Consider the following 17570-nt stretch of genomic DNA (forward strand, 5'->3'; position numbering starts at 1 on the left):
TGGTAGTCTTTAAAACCCAAAGTCAGATTTGCTGAGAAGGGTCATGTGAGAGCTTATAAGTTTCTAGAGACCACCAGGCTACATTCCTCTCTGTCAGCACTGCATGCATGAGTCCACATCTGTCCGGACCCTGGATGCAGCTTTGGAGATGTCTGCTCTCAGATATAAACAGCAGGGTCATACTTGCCCTTTGTGGAGGTCACTCAGTCCACCAACCCCTTTTTGTGTTGTTGGTGTTTTCACTTCTGCACTTACTGGGAGTGCCGCCCCCTAGTGGACCCTGTCTATTCACTATGGCATGTAAAGAGCTTTCCAATTGCAGATGTGGGTTTCCCTTCTTAGATATGATTGCAGAATGGCTTTGCCCTGTCCTGTGCCCTTCACATGCCACCTTGACAGCCTGGCAAATCTTTTACAGCTTTGATAAATGAATGTAATGTATGTTAAAATTCACTGTGAAAGGTACCTCAGGAAATAAAAGTTAATTGAGTGGCACTATAAAGATTATAAATAGCTAACCTGCTTTTTCAACATTATTCTAAACCTTTACTTTTCGAATGATGAGATTCTTTCATAAAGGCTGTGACAGTTGGCATTAAACATTGACTCATAAGTCTGTCAAAAGCATAAAAAGCATAAAACCTTTAGGTTATTAATGATCCACACTTGTATAAAGCCATCATGTTACTTCAAACAGCTTCATTAATATTACATTTGAGTGGCTAATACTTAAATGCAGTAATACAGTCCTATTTTAAAATTTAAAAGGTTTGCTGATTTATGCATAAGCCTTTTCACATTGTGGTCAATCAAACAAAGCCCAAATTTTGCCAGCATTTCACTCCCAGCAATGTTCCAGCATTCATTCATACATTTGCTTATCAAAACCTGTTTATTGTGTTTCAGGCCCCTGGGGTGTCACAGCCTTACCAAGCATCAAACAACCATGGATGGGGTGCCAGTTTAACACGGGGCACACACACTCATACTGAGCCAATTTAGAACAGGTAGTCAAATAAACCCACACAACCTTGGGACGTGAAGAAAACCAGAATACCCAGAGAAATTGTACACCTAACAAACCTTACAGGATGAATGTGCAGCATCCCGGAGCAGTGAGGTGCGGACCACCGTGTCAGCCTAGGAAAAGCGGCACAAATGTGGAAAATGGGGCTGGGTGCTTAAGGTGCTCGAATGTAAAACTCAAGTTTGCTGGTTTGCTCTCCACCATTAGCACACTTGCCATTTTCACACATAAAGCCTGGAACTTTAGAAGGCTAAATAATCGCAGAAAAATGGAATTCCCAAGGATATTCTTTTCTATATTGTAGTTGAAAGTGTTCACCTATCACCTGTTTCAATACATTTTTGGTGCTTTTCACATCAAAATACTGTATCAGTGTGCAATTTTAACTTAATCCATGTATAGCCCTTCACATTGTTTTCATGGAATTGGTAGCATGGCAGGTACCTACACTGGACAGTATCTATCTATCTATCTATCTATCTATCTATATATGGTATTCATTTATTAAATAGTGCCTTTTACATCTACACTACTGGTCAAAAGTTTTAGAGCACCTCAGATTTTCCAGTGTTTCTTCAAATGTATTCAGGTAAAATGTGATTAATGACCTAAATGGTGAAAAGGTAAGCAATTAACTGGTGGACATTAAATTTAAGTTTAGTTTAGCAAAAGCTGGAAAAAAGGAGCTTTCAGAATATTACAAATAGGTCTTCTTCATGAAATAACTAATCGGTTACAACCTACAGATGTTCTGCAGCTATTAAAGTAAATTCAGCCTTGTAAGTTGAAGCAAACAATTTGCACAGATGTCCCAAATTCTGTTAATTTCTTAAAACCCCTCTGTGTGTCTTACGTCAGAGTTGGAATGGACTACACTCATGAAGTACTAATTGGACAATATTACTGTGTAAAGGTTGTAACTTCCAGTGATTATGGCAAGAAAATGGCAATTAACAAATGAAATGAGACAGAGCATTATTACCCGTATTGGTATAGGCCCTTCAAATTTCAAAAAATAATTCAAAAGTGTCAGTGAGTCCAGTGTTGTCCCACACAATCCAAAGGCAATTGGAAACTGGAAGAAACTCTGATAGAAGGAGATCTGGCAGAGCCAAAGTCACCACCCAATCAGAAGACAAGTTTATGAGGGTCACGGACTTATGTGATAGACGCCCCACAGCACAGCAGCTTCAAGCAGAGCTTAACATTGGTCAAGAAAAGCAAGTGTCAGTCTCTATAGTGAAGAGGAGACTTTGTCCGGTGTGCAGTAGTCCACTTAGTATTTCAAGGGCCTACTTTGTCCTTTAAGGATTGGCTTTCTTACTGCCACTCACCCCGTCAAACCTGCAAACTTTAAATTTAAACCTCTGGATGTTTACTGCTTACCTTTTCACTATTTTAGGTCATTCATTGCACTTCAATTGATTAAATTTGAAGAAAAACTGGAAAATCTGAGGTGTGCTAAAAGTTTTGACCAGTAGAGTATATACTGTATATATGATTCTAACTTTTTCAAATAGATACATTAATTCTTTATATATATAGCGCTTGGCACAACTATCTAGTGGATGGATATATATATATAAAATGTGTTTTACATATAGTGTCCATGTAATTTAAATTTATTTTACACCTATATATCTATATATGGCATTCATTGCCGACATTTATCTATCTATCTATGATTTAATTTATTTATATAGTGCCTTTCACATCCATCTTTCATTATATATTGCCTTTAATACCTATCTCTCTGGTATTACTGCCTCGCAGTAAGGAGACCCAGGTTCACTTCCAGGGTCCTCCCTGCGTGGAGTTTGCTTGTTCTCCCCGTGTCTACATAGGTTTCCTCCCAAAGTCCAAAGACATGCCGGTTAGGTGCATTGGCAATCCTAAATTGTCCCTAGTGTGTGGGCGTGTGTGTGTGTGCGCCCTGCGGTGGGCTGGCACACTGCCCGAGATTTGTTCCTGCCTTGCGCCCTGTGCTGGCTGGGATTAGCTCCAGCAGATCCCTGTGACCCTGTGTTAGGATATAGCGGGTTGGACAATGAATGACTGACTGACTGACTGGCCTATCTATCTGTGATGTCAGTTTATTTTATATGATGTCTTAATGATATTTTTATATGATATCTTGTTTGTTTTTTTTTGTTTCTGTTGCCAAATGTATCTAAATTTCCCCTTGAAATTAAATTAAAGTTTATCTGATCTAATCTAAGACACAAAGAAGCCCCTCACGTTGTGCTGTTAAAATATTGGTGTTAGTGCACAGTGAACTCTGGGTTAAAACAATTACTTACGTTAATGCAGCAGCCTTCCGGTCCTGAGGCTTTGGAATAAACAAGAAAGCAAAACGTCAGGGTTAAAAAAATCAATCAGGATGAGTCGTCCTCAACAGGATATGAAGATTGAAAAGCCTTTGTTGTCAGTAGGGATCAATAGTGAACTTTTTATTGTAATTCTTGACTAAAATAAATGAAAAGAGGTCATCTATGTTGTTTCTTTAAAATGTAGATATTAAACAGAATTCTTTTTAATAAATTATTCCATGCACAAGCACATTACTCCACCTTAATGGTTCCAGTTATACAGCAGTGGAGTTTGTACATTAAGCTACTTCATCTGTAACAAAACACCACACAACCAGCCCTGTGCTGGACTGCTATGTCCTCCAATGCTGGGTCCTGCCTCATGCCCAATGCTGCCAGGTTAGGCTCAGGCCTGATGCCAGTATGAGCCACTTTGCAATCAGCTATTTTGTGTTTTATTGAATGTAATTAATTTAGACCTAGTTATGGTCTAATAAAAAGGTAAGAGTAGAAGGGTGAGAAGAGGAGAGGACCCAGCACTGATCATTGGGACACACCATGCTTGTCTGGCACACCCTTTCCTGGACACATGGTAGGATCTGCCCAAGAGGTGGGACTCAAACCAACTAAAGGAAGTCCTGGTGATGCCAACTTCAGACAGGGTGGCAGTAGTTCATATTGCTTTTGTATTTGTGTGTGTGGTTTTCTCCAGGTCCTCCAGTTCCCTTCTATGGTCCTGCAGGAGTGTGAATGAATATGTCCTGCAATGAACTGATGTCTTATTAAGGGTTGGTGCTTGCCTTCTGACTTCTGCTGAACTCGCTGCAACTGTGGCAAATAAAGCAAGTTTGAAAAATGATTCATTTTCATGCTTACTAAGTCTGCCTTTTAAATATCACTCTTATGTCACGACAAGGGGAGAATCAACGCTGTGTGCATGTACTGTGTGTTCTTTATATAATAAAAAAGACATTTTATATTGTCTAGGAAAGGATGCTCTGAGATAGATCAGCATTCCATCCAGGACTGACACTTGTGCCTATTATTGGGAAAACAGGGTTCAAAAAGTAGCTGGATTTTGTTTTTTTTTTAAAGTTGAATGCATACTGTGCATATACTGTATGTTTTAAAAGTGATGGTTGTTTCGGCCCTGATAACACCGTACCAATAATCATTAAGTTAGCCTTACCTTCACCGCCCGAGGCAGCTCCCTTTCCTGCCGACTGAGGGCGCTGAAGTTCTGCTCGCTTAGGCGCACGCTTAGCTCGAATTCCAGAGTTTTTCCCCACACTTTCACATGCCGGTAGAAGCAGGAAGGTTGGTGTTTGAGTAGAGCGTTCAAAGGCATTCCTGGCAGCAGCGCACCCATACAAAGAAGGGAGGAAGGAAGGAAGGAGTTCAAATTAACGCGAGGGAAAAGGTGGAGAGAAACTAAGAAAGGCAGAGAAGCTTCTTCGCGCGCCCCTTTGAAAAGTGGGATACGATTCTAAAAGGCGAGATTCTCTTCCTTAACTACATGAAAGCAAGAAATTAGTGAAGACGTGTGTGAAGATCTGCATTGCTCACATCGTAAGTTTATCACCGATCTTTCGCCGCGGAGAGTATGCGAGACGAGCGAAGCTCTGCGCGGCTACTTTAGGGAGCACACCGCAGTCTGCGCTCAAGCCGATTGCATGACAAGAAAGCGAGAGATCAGCGCCTACTTGTGTGCTGACAAGTTTCATCTGACCATCTTTGAAGGTTTCGTTTTGCGCGATTTCAGGGTTGAGCGCAATATGTGAGGAATGTGCGCTGACCGGATTGCAGTGGTGAATCCCTTGTTTTTACTCAGACAAGCACAGTTGATTTATGTGGAATTACAATTAAAATATTGTGGGCAAGCTACCGGAGTCAGACTACAGCGTCCCCATTATTATGGGGCACAAGTGCGCAAAAAGGAAGATGCGATCTGCAACAATGTAACGTGTAACTGCGTGCTATTTGCGCAACGTTTTGATGTAAAACTTGTGAACGAATGTCTCAAGTTAAAGCGCCATTCTTTACCACATTGACCCCTGCGAAGCCTCTTCAGGTCGGCTACGCTTTGTAATTATAATCTTCTATGAAACAGGCGCGCAGTCAAAAGCTCAATCGCTCCGTCTTTAAATCATAGGAGGCAGTTAGATCGCGACGCAGCACATTCGAGTGAGGGGAATGCAGTTAGAAGTGTAGTAGAAATAAGTAGGTATGGTGTCTTAACTTTCCACCTCATGAACTTGTAGTGTGCTGATTGTAACAGAGCAGAACCTATTTATCTGCGTTTATTGTGTTTCTCTATAATGGGCAAGCGCTATTCGATCTTTTCAAATGCGCCTAGAGTTGAATAATTTCCTTTTTTGCGGTTTATTTTCTTTTTGTAAACACTAAAAGATTGTCGGTGCGCATCATTTTTATGCGCTTCAATTCGGTAAACAAGGGGAAAATTTAGAAATGATTATCTCAAATTAATGTGCAACGTAAACACTCATTCTGACGTATATATCATAATATATATATATATATATATATATATATATATATATATATATATATATATATATATATATATATATATAATATATTGCATATGCATGCATAGTGCATTTCATTTATATCTGTTTGTCAGTTATAGCGTATGGTATGTTTCAATGCGATTTCGTTCAGGATCGGCACAATTTAAGTAGCTATTTATTTACATAAGAGAATATCAAAATATGAAAAGGCGGTGCAGTGGCTTGTGCTGCTGCCTCACTTCTCCAAGACTGGAGGTTCGGATCTCGTCCCGTTTGTTAATTGGAGATTGCATGTTCTCCCCGTGCAGGTGTATTTCCTGGCAAGAAATTAATTTCAGAAGTGATGAAAAAGTACATGAATTATAATTCAGTCTTGTGATCAATAAGTTGGACCTGTCAAAAGCTAAAAAACGCATCCCATCCGACACGCTACTATAGTAGTTTATAGTTTAATATTTTAATTCAAAATTGTTCTCGTATGCGTGACCTGCTCAATATCGATTCTATATTGCACCTAATGCAGCTTCACGCCCTCCACGATCCTGGTCCGGGTTATGCCCCCCAGACCCAACATTGTGCAGTTTGCACGTTTTCACGCAAAGCATGAGGGGTCGTTTTCCGGTTACTTAGGTTTTCCCCCATTTCACTGCTATGTGTCCCTATGTGGCCTCATTATATTTGTCCGGAGTGTGCGTGGATATTGTCTGGGAAGGACTGGCGCCATATCAGCCTTGTGCCTGACGTTGTTGATAAAGACCACCATGAACTTGATTAAATGGGGCAGATAAGGATTTCAACCGACACTGAAAAGTAGCCGAGTTGAGGCTCATTACTTGTGGATTTTGCTCCTACCGGTTCAGTTAGTGATTAAGACGATCCGCTAATAAGTGGTGGAGCAGCGATCTGTTCAGAGCTGTCCCTTGTCCTGCGCTGATCTTCACTGTGCTTTCTGCAGGTGTTACTGAGCAGCACTCTGACACCTCGCAGATCATTGTCGCTGGGCCGATTTCCGATGCAGAGTTCCTCTCAAAGCCTAAAGACCGACTGTTTACATGACAAGCAGCTCCATGTGTGCCTGTGTTTGTGTGAGAGCGCCCAGTAACGGAGGACATCCTGTCCGTAATGGTTCCTTTCAGGTGCCGTTTGATGTCGGCTTGCTTCGTGACTTCGTGCTAAAAATAGCAGAAAAAGAATTAATGATAACGTTGTCTGCCATAAAATCATTTTTTGATTTGAATGGTGTTGGTCAATATTAGCAAATTAAAGTTTGCACGATCCATTAACGTAACTCTCAAACACAGTTGGATTAAGAATGTCAAGGATGGTACAATTAGTTAAGACATTGGCGGTAATGCATGGCCGCGCTCAGAACTATAAAGGCAAAAGGCAAAATATTCGTTTTTGTTGATTATTGTACCAGCTGGTGTCTCCCCCTTGCTTCTGTGATGCTATTTTATACAAAAACGCGATGTAAAGGAAGGCTGTCCTACTACAGTTTTTAGTCTTGTTACTGCCAAGTGCTCTTGCCCAGTGTTTATAATGACATGAGTTTTGAGTCCCTATAAACTGCGTTATGAAATACAAACTGCTGTTTAAAGTTTAGTTTTAGTAACTCGGCTTGTTTTTAATTAAATGGAGCTATGTTTTCGGGTATTTCATTACACTTGTATATTTATGTAAAGTGACAAGGTTGTTTTGCGCCAAATTAAAGCGATTGTGTGCTGCAATACGGCGCCTTTTATAAAATAGTTATGTCTGGCTACGGATTCCTTAACCGCAAATGTATGTAAAAGAAATGGTAAGACGTAGAGTTTATAAGCAAAATGACGATCAAAGCGGTCCAATTCTCAAATTTCAATTGTTTCGAGGAAGCCGATACTCCTCGGGATAATCGGGAGTTGCAATAAAATGCTCAACCGTTTCTGGTCCTATTATAAGTACATTGTTCATAATGCGATTACCTAAAGGATCGTTTTAAGAATGAGCTTATTTTTTGTTCTACTTCCCTTCACAAGGAGGTTAAACGGAATAAGCGAGCCAACACCCTTCATTGTACTGCGGTGGGCGACCAGTCCAACGGTTGAAACCTGCGCATTAATTAATGTTGAAGCGCACGGGGAGGGAGAGGACCCGAGACAAGAAACACGAGGTTCATCTCCATTGGTTACTGTTCTTGTCCTTCTTTTTTCGAGCGTAATTCAGCAAACTCCGGCCTTTTCCATGTAAGTACTGCGGAGGTCGCAGTACACCCCTGCTGCATACCACAAAGTAGCGGTTTGTCGTTAGAAGCGCCGGTATTGAGGACGAATTTCAGGAGGTGCGTGATGGGGGGCCTGCTCTAAGCAATGACAGTCAGTGTGACTGGATTATTTGCTTCTGGAGGCTTTCCAGTCAGTGATGTAGCGCCTTGCCCGTGAACCTTGTAAATGTCCCGTGTAGCCTGCGATTGCATGATTTGGAAATGTGAAAAGTGAGGTTACCAAGTGTAAGGTAAGGTTGAAGGTAATTGGGGAAGGATGTCAATGGAGGTGCTGAACGTCGACTGCATGCTGAGTGTGAGAGAAAGTTGAAAAGGAGTTCAGTTTGAGATGGTCAGGCCTCCCGTTTTATCAGAACCATTCAGGGTTTAAGATAATTCAGGGTTTGAGGACTATCCTAGTGCAGGCAACCACATGTTCAGGGTGTCCTTGCAGAAGTGTAAAACAAAACAAACCTGCACTAGAATACACATTTTCCAAAGCTTTTACGATAAATGATGTGCCTCATAATCTGAATAAGGAAATGTTTATAATTGCAACACACTGCTGTTTGTGTTCTTGATACTCCAATCCATGAAGACCTCAAAGCCGCAGTCATTTCACAAAACCACAAATATCCTAATCAGCTGCATGGCTTGCCACTTTTTTCTTTAACCACAGATCAACAAACATATCACCCATATGTTCGACCCTTGAATTAGGCCTTCATTGTGACAAGAACAGGTCCTTCAGCCCGACAAGGTCATCCATGCTGTACATCTAAAATAACATCTAGTCGAGGTTTGAAGGCCCCTAAAGTTTTACTCTTCACCACTCTTGGCAATTCATTCCACGTGCCAATGGTTCTTTAGGTGAAGAAAAGTTACCATTTATGTGAAATCTGCCATTAACAAGATTCCAACTGTGCCTCCATGTTCTTGTAGCAGAATGTATTTAAGCGTAACTTCTGGGATCTGCTGTAATAATTCCCTTCATAATTTGAAACCCTTCAGTCATGTCTTCTCATAGTCTTCTTTTGCTTAAACTGAAAAGTTTTTGACTCCTTCAGTCTCCTCATAGCTCATACATTTTAGTCAGAGTCCATCTAGTTGTTGTTCTTTGGACTTTATCTGGCACTTTTTATAATATGAAGACCAAAACTGCACATGCTACTACATGTGAGGCCTCAGTAATGCTTAAACATAAGTTCTGTTGACTTGTACTCCACACGTCCAGGCGCTATATAACCTAACATCCTCTTAACCTTCTTGGTCACTGCTGTGCTCTGTCTAGATGTAGATATTGATGAGTCCACTGTGACTTCTCATAAGGTGTTTGACCTCCCATTTGTGTATTCAAACCTAATATTTTTACTTCCTAGCTGTAATACTTTGCATTTACTGACATTAAATTTAATCTCCCACAAATCTGCCCAAGCTGGTATGCTGTCTATGTCCCTGTGTAACAGTTTAGCTGATTATAGTTTGGTCTCATGTACAAACTTAGCAAACTTGTTATTTATATTCCTGTCCAGATGGATTATTCTAATATATAAAGCAGAGTCTATATATGTATGTATGTATGTTTGTCCTCCATACAAATTTGCACCGGATGTCCGATCACCACCAAACTGGGAACAGGGATCCTTTGTGACCAGGAGGAGGTCATGGGGTATGTTTGGTTGGGAAAAATGTTTGTGGTGAAGCGCAGGACACCTTTTCACCGACACAACGTTTGGCACACATCCCCATATTTATCATCAACAAGATGGCCGCACGTTGCAACAGATGTTAACGGCAGGGTCATCTAGCGGCATCTTTGGTCTCTGTGCGTCACTCTTTACCCATGTTTCTTTAAATTGCCAAGAGATGGCGGAAGTGTCCAAGTATGAGAAGGCCGACTACTTTGATCAGGTGAAGGGGAATTGCCGTATGGATGTAAAACGTGAATGACCCAGTGCGTGTGACCGGCTGACACACCCGTGTTTCCGCACGTCACACTCCCACACGCACTGATAGTGCTGTATTTCATTCACCAACGTCCGTTATATGCAAACACGTTTGAACAGAGGCTCGCCTTAAAAAGACAGCATCCTTCCCCCACCATTTTCCCCAAACGCAGCTCCGGTTGTATGTCACTTCTCTCTGTAGTTACCATCACCAACATCCGTTAGATGGCATCATGGTTCAACATGGACGTTCCTTAGAAACAGAGCACCCCTCCCCGCCATTTTTCCCAGTTCGGTTTCAGTGCTACTCTTTCTCACTGGCTTTCCGTATTTGTGGTGCTATTTGCTCGTTTTCCGACTCACAGTACGATTTCACTGTTGCTCTTTTTGACTGACTGGAGCTATTTGTTCGCTTTCCGATGTATTGTAAATAACGTAAATTCATCTCACTGTAGTGCTTATTCGGTACGTAATACCATGTAACACATTATAATTGTCCTGCTTTTCGCTAATATACCCATGCCACCAAAAAAAAGACGTAGAATTGGAAGATCCACTTCAATATGCCACAAGAAAGTCTATTTCAAGGACGTCTGAAATGCCACAAAGACAAAATCCAGAGTGCAGACACTTGCAATAAAATGTGAATCAGAAAACTGTTTGTTCTATTTCTATGTTCTGTTTCTTTCATTTGGGAAATTCACCGGTTATAGATTCCTGGGCAACGCCAGGTACTCCTGCCAGTGTATAATAAAAAAGAGGCAGCAGTCTCACCTTTAACCCCGGAGGGACACCGCTTTTAATATTTCCTAATTCAAATTCTATCTCCTAATTTTTAACTGCAATTTTATCACTCTTTAATTTAATATTGTTTTTTATCAGTATTCTGCTGCTGGAGTATGTGAATTTCCCCTTGGGATTAATAAAGTATCTATCTATCTATTTGTCTGTCTGTCAATCATATACTGCCTTTCGTATCTATGTCTGTCTGTCTAATCTGGATGTCCTTCAGAGGCTTTATCTTCTTACCACTGTCCTAACATATCCCATCATGTTTGAGGTTGGTGTGAATGTGTCCAGTAATTCTGGCTCCCTCTAGTCCTATTTGGAACACAAATGGATGGCTAATCTAACTCGAGTGTTTCCATTTCCCCTCAGTATCCACAATCCAGTGGTAGGCAATTTTCCTTGATGTGCCAACATTTGCAGGGCAAGCTTGCTTTTATAAATGTGACAGGGCAGGCGTTCAACCTGGATTTTCGTAGATTGTTTGCGGACACCAGGCCAGCTGTGTGGAATCCGGATGAAGAAGTGATACTTGGAGTCTGACAGATGGCATGGAATCAAGATGACTCATTTTGCCTGCAGTGCAGCTCACGCTATAAATTTACATGACCAAACAAATATGACCAACTTTATAATAGCAGAGGATGCACGTGCAATGGATATCTGCTCTCTGCCACTTTGTCACTGCAGGTAATTGTGTGCGATTGCGGAGTGGGAAGCTGTCTGCCATTTCCGCTCGCTGTCACTTCTATGGACATCAGTCTTCTGGTGCTGCAGCCAATGTGCACAAAACTGAAGTCTGAAAAGTAAATATTTAGAGCGACACAGGGAGGTTCATCTACACTTTAAACGGTTATTTTTTTAATTTATGGGCGAGCCTTTGAAAATCTTTTCAGGTCTGGGAAGCGGCCCAGAGGGGCAGTGGGCAGACAGTGTTAGAGGTCGGTACACGGTCGCCTCTGTGCTGACTGTGGAACAGTAAGAAGTTGGCCTTGAAATTCCACAGGCTGTTAAATGGCAGGCAACTTGTGCTGACTTGCAAGGAGTGAAATCAAAATGACAAAATGCTCATTTTTGAGGCCTCGGTGTAAAGGAATTTGCTTTAGTGGATGTGGGGAAAGGGACTGTTGATTTATGAACTGAGCTGTTGACAGTTTATCCAAAGTGTCGCAGAAATCAAAAGTGTTAAGTGTGTGCAGTTGTTTGAGTTCACGTAATGGTGAACCCCCAAGAAGTGACGTGTGAGGTGGCACAGGCAGCCTTGTGCTATACAGTGTGGTGTCTTAGACACTAAGCTGCATCATCTCGTCCGGTTTCCTTTACTGTACATAGTGCTTTTTCACAGAGAAGACCATTCAGAAGTGATTTGATGACAGAAAAAATAAATCTGATAAAACAAACAAAAAACACACATTAAAAACTACTGGCTTGGATACTTTGGAAATGTGAAAGTGTGCTGGAAAGTCAATATGTAGTCGTCTAATTTGACATACCTTGCAAAGTTAGTCGTGTACTCTGACATTCTCAGGTGGCGAGATCGGCATCAGCAGCCATCAAGGTTGACATGCCCTCTGTTTTTAAAGTCATGTAGTTTGACGCCAGCTTAATGCTAAAACAAATTCTCAATAACAAGAAAAACTGTAAAAGGTACTAAATTTCTGTAAGCCGTAATCATAGCAGATACAGTGAGTACAGTTGTGTCCATCTTTTGGTGGGTATGTAGCAGTGATTGAACGTGCAGCCTTGTACTTTACAGTCCAGCACCTTTACCATTCAGGGGGGAGCAGACGACATCACTCAGTTGAACTGGCACCCTAACCATGGTTGTGTTTTCTATTTTTCTCTTGTACCCGATGCTACCAGGATAGGCTTTACCTCCCCGTGCCCCTGATTTGGTGAATGAGGCAGCACGACAGACTAAATAAAAGGCCTCTGGGTTTCTCTGAATGAGGTGATTCTCTTATTTTGTTCTCCGCTTGAGGGTTGTATGTGTGTGATTTTTTTTTTTTTACAGCAGTGATTCCAAGGCTTAAATTGCCATTTACTCGATTGACCACTTTTGGGAGAGGTGGGGTTTATTATGGTGGAGTTTATCCTGCCTTTGTCCTGTCAATGGCTTTTATAGTGTCATGGAACAAAAGGCAGCTGCGTCATGGCTGGAAGATGAGCACGCAACAGCCCGACTCTAGCTTGAGCAGGTGTAATCCAGGCGTGACTGTAAGGCTGAACTTATCAATGGAGGCCTGGCAGACCGGAGTCTCATGGTGCCTTTTAGAAAACCCGATCTGTCTGCTTTGTTCGCTAATGAGTCTACCCGAGTGACAACTCCTGCTCTAGTAAGACGGCATGTGGCTTGAATGTACGTTTTATTAGACTTCCCCCTGACCTGATTACATCGGCAAAGCGCAAAATCTGGAGGCTTCACATGGACAGACCTTGCCGTCATTTTCTAGTGCTGCCATTGAGCCATTAAAGTTTTAGGCAGGTGGAATCATTCTCCCATATTTTCTTGGAAGGGCATATCCTGCAAAAATAACAGCCGACCAGTTACACTGTATAGCAGGATGATTTTATTGTAAATACTTCTTATTGGATTACTTTGGATGAACTGGGCATCAAACTTTAAAACAGAAGAATTTCCTTGGAGTGTAATTACACTTTCCAAAGCAACTTCCAAAACTCGATAATGCACTCGTTTTAATATTTGTAGAGTATGAGCTCAGACCGGCTACCACATTTGATTGAACTAGTCTACAGTCCACTAGGCCGCACTGTACTGTGGTCTGGAAGTTGAGTTTTTCATTTTTTTTTTTTTTTACCCATGGAGCATGGACTTGAATTTTGTGAGGAGTCTCTGACATGGTGAAAAATAGTATGAGACGGCAGCAGTTTACACAGTGCCACCATTTATGATTCCTGGATACAAAAGAACTCATTGGGCTTTTTGCGTCAGTCCATGTTTTTGCTAAAGCAGCCTGTTTCATTGTGTTGATGCTCCTCATAACCCCCAAGGGTGTTGTACTTTATATCTAATTAGGTAATTGATTGATAAATGTTACATCATTGCCATCTCCTCAGGGTTACTATGTGCCTTCTATTAGAAGCAAAGTAGTGTGTGGCAGACTTTTATGCCAAATGGTAGTATCCCCCCTGCCAAGCAGTGTGGCCAGCCTTTACATACAGCGCCATGCCACAGGTCTCTTACGTGTTGGCCATGCACTTCATTAAGCGACGTCCATTATGGAAGCCCTAGTGTCAAATTCAGGCAAATTTGGGCAGAAGTAGTTGAAGTGAAGTGAACTTGGTGCAAATTAACAGAACGATGTAATATACAAGCAGTAATAGGGTCATGGAGCTGGGGAGTCCTAATGTGCCCATCATTGTGGGTGACCACAGAGTGTGTAGGGCAATCAAAAATGATACTTGGATAAATTAAAATCCAATTCAGTGGCACAGAGAGCCAGAGCCTATCCCAGCAATTGGTGCAAGGTGGGAGTCAGCCGGAGACTTGTGCCAGTCCATCACAGGGCCCACTCATTTACACATCCACAAAATGGCAAATTTAGACTTGTAGTGCCCCTGCCATGTGCAGTGCAAGTCAAGACAGGCTGTAATTTAAAAGTGCAGTGTGCTTATGCAGTCCTATCTCAATCTCCATATTAGAAAATGGGCACAACTGCACAAATACAGTCCAGATACAGTAAGACCTCCTCAATTAGCACTAATCATAAAGATGTCAGAACATCAGGCACAAACCCTTCTTACCTGCACACCTTTGGCATGCTTATTATGTGGCCCTCCTGCTCATTGCAACTTCTCATTCCCTGATTAGTTACCCTTTTATGGAACAAAATCCCATTTCAACATAGTAGACTTTCTTTCAATGGTGCTTGTTGTGCTGCTTAGTCATATTTATCGAAATTGCACAGCTTTGAATGTGGCGTTCATGCACAAAAAGCAAATTTACTAGGTGCTCATTTTGTAATAAATCTCGTGGTCTGCAGTGTAACCATCCCTTCAAGGTGGACGCTTCCTGTTCCTGTTTCTGCTAATGTGCGCGTGTCCAGTGTAGGCAAACAGCAATGCCATATGTGTTTTTGGTCATTTTAGCGCAGACAGAGATAGTTTTGCAAACAATGTAAAAATACTTGTGTGGATGGAGATCATTTTCAGTTAAAAATGCACCATTCTCTCTTTTGCTTTGCATGTCCTCTGCTCTGTCATTGTGTTTATACTACTTATAATACTTTGGTGATGCTCTGTTCTGGTGTCGAGTGTGTAGTTATTATAGAATATAGCATTCAATTAATATTTTAATTGATTAATACATGTATTGTATAATAACAGCATCCACTGTCAAATTCAAAATACTAACATGTTTATTGCCTGGTTGGGTTTTTTTGCTGTTCATTGGTTAACTCCGATTTAACTTCTGAATAACAATTTTATATTGGAAATTCATAATGAAAAGTGCCCACCAACAGAAATGTAAACGCCCGCTTTAAGATATACAGTATATACTAGCCGTGCCCCGCAGCTCCGCCCGCATATTAGTGAAACAGGAGAGTGAGGAGGGCTCTTCCCGGCTTCCCACTCCTGACGTCACGCTTCTCCCTCCCCTCGGCCCGCAGCCTCTGTCTCGGATTAGCACGAATATATCGCTCCAGCAAGTGAACTATAATTCTTAGTGTGATGTGAAAAGTCACAAAATCAACCAGAATGTTCAAGCAAATTATAGAAAAATACCCAATCTAAATCTGTCAAGTAGTTCTCTCATTTGCTAGCTAAGCAAAGGTAAGATAACCGCCCTGAGGCTGGCGTGTGAGTGAGGAGGGTCCCGCCCCCTCCCCTCGGCCCAGTGCATGTCTGTCGGATTCACGCAAATAAATCAGTACGTCAAGCGAACTATAATACATAGTGTGATGAGAAAAGACACAAAATCAACTGGAATGTTCAAGCAGGTTCTAGAAAAAAAAAACTCGATCTAAATCCGTTAAGTGGTTCTGTCGTGAAAAGCGGACAGACATACAGACAGATGTTGGATTTTATTTTTATAAATATATATTTTATAAATATATATATATACCTGTATAAAAAATAGAATAACCTGACATGAGAGAATCTTTGCACTAACAAGCCATAAATTTAAATAAGTTCTGGTGTCGGTAAGGATTGGTTTCTAACGTATTTAAAATAAAAACCTACTGCCATTGTGGTCCTCCAACACCCAGTCTTTACAGATCTGATGGAATAGGAATTGTTGAGCTGTGCTGGACCGAATTTCTATACTCATGGACATGTTTTATTTTTATTATAGGGATTCTACCTCCTTTGTATTACACAGTCATCATTTTTTTGTATCATAGGAGTGTCTGTCCCGGGTGAACACCTCACAGATCCAGCATCCTGGTTTCTATTTCCTGGTCATTGTTAGTGTGGAGTTTCTTCTTATGTTCATGAGGGTTTTCCTGACACATCCTCAAGAAGGTGCCAGTTAGATCAGTCATCTAGTGATGGTAATTGGATTCCACCTTGCCCAGTTACTCCCCATGTGGAGTTTATATGTTCTCTGTGTGTCCGTATGAGTTTTCCTCTCACGCCCCAAACACCTACAGGTTATGTTACTGGAGTGTGTGAGGGGAGGGTTTCTGCCGGCTCAGTTTAGACCACAACTCTGAGGTGGTCTGACAGCATTTTTTGGTCTGTTTGGGTTGTCTGCCTTCAACACTGAACATCATCTTAATGTCCCCAGACTTTATCTGGTCATCTTCTGTGGGTTCCTATTTATGTTTAAGTACAGCTGTCTCATATCCTGCTGTTGGCTTCATTTAATATTTGTTTACGGCTTATTAAAGTGTGTGAGAGTTTTGTTTTTGGGTGTAGCAGTCCTGGCGCGGGTGACACTGCTGGTTTATGTTTAGATTCAGGCTAGTGAGTGTGGCTTTTTTTTCCCTTCCCCCTCCTGTCTTTTGTTGTTAAACGCACACTGTTGTGGGTGGGTTTGCGTGCCAGCATGCGTGTGCACCGTTTGGTTTTCATTGTTATGCTCATGTCCTCCTAGGTGGTCTCCATCCAGGCATTTTACTCTGTGACCTGTTGTGCATTGAAATTTATGCACGGCTTCCTAAATTATGCATCGGGCTGCCTTCCAGACAGATTCCACACTGTCCTTTGATTCCCCAGAACACCAACAAAACAAGGAGGATGGCTCCCTCAACCCCCCTTTCGCTCCACTGCGAGCTTAGCAGTAGTTTGCAGACAAGAGGCCCTTTTGACTGCAGACCCTAAAGCAGCCTGATGAACTACAGAGCTTGTGTGCTGTTGATGGTGTCACTTCATGCTTTAGGGCAGCCATTCAGTCTCAGTTCAGAGTTAAACGGTGCAAGGCAGAACCTAATCCTGGGTGGGCCGCACCCGTCACACGAGCCACTCATATATACTCACATATTCATGCATGTCCACCTTTGTTGTCCTCTGGCTACTCTGTTTTCCTCATACAGGTCAGTGGTGTGCAGGTTAGGTGATCTGGCTCCCCTAAATTGGCCTGACGGTCGTTGAGTGAGTGTGTGTGTGTGTGTGTGTGTGTGTGTGTGTGTGTGTGTGTGTGTGTGTAAGAGTGCGGCGCAGTGGATTGGCACCACAAAAGAGAAGGCTTCTGCTTAGCAGTTAATTCTTCTTCCATGTCTCCACCTCTCCTCGCCCATAAATTGCTTCAATAATGGATGCATTTGT

The 17570-nt window shown here is 41.8% G+C and overlaps 1 protein-coding gene across 1 annotated transcript in view; it reads left to right on the forward strand.

The window, feature by feature from the left end:
- Positions 1-4616: 4616 nt before the first annotated feature.
- Positions 4617-17570, forward strand: part of n4bp3 (NEDD4 binding protein 3) — a 155129-nt gene continuing 142175 nt past the window's right edge. Inside the window, exon 1 of the mRNA XM_039774191.1 lies at positions 4617-4905. The gene's annotated coding sequence lies outside the window, so the exon portion shown is untranslated. The remainder of the gene's footprint in view (positions 4906-17570) is intronic.

The sequence above is a fragment of the Polypterus senegalus genome, chromosome 13, assembly GCF_016835505.1.
Source record: "Polypterus senegalus isolate Bchr_013 chromosome 13, ASM1683550v1, whole genome shotgun sequence".
Classification (NCBI taxonomy): Eukaryota; Metazoa; Chordata; class Cladistia; order Polypteriformes; family Polypteridae; genus Polypterus; species Polypterus senegalus.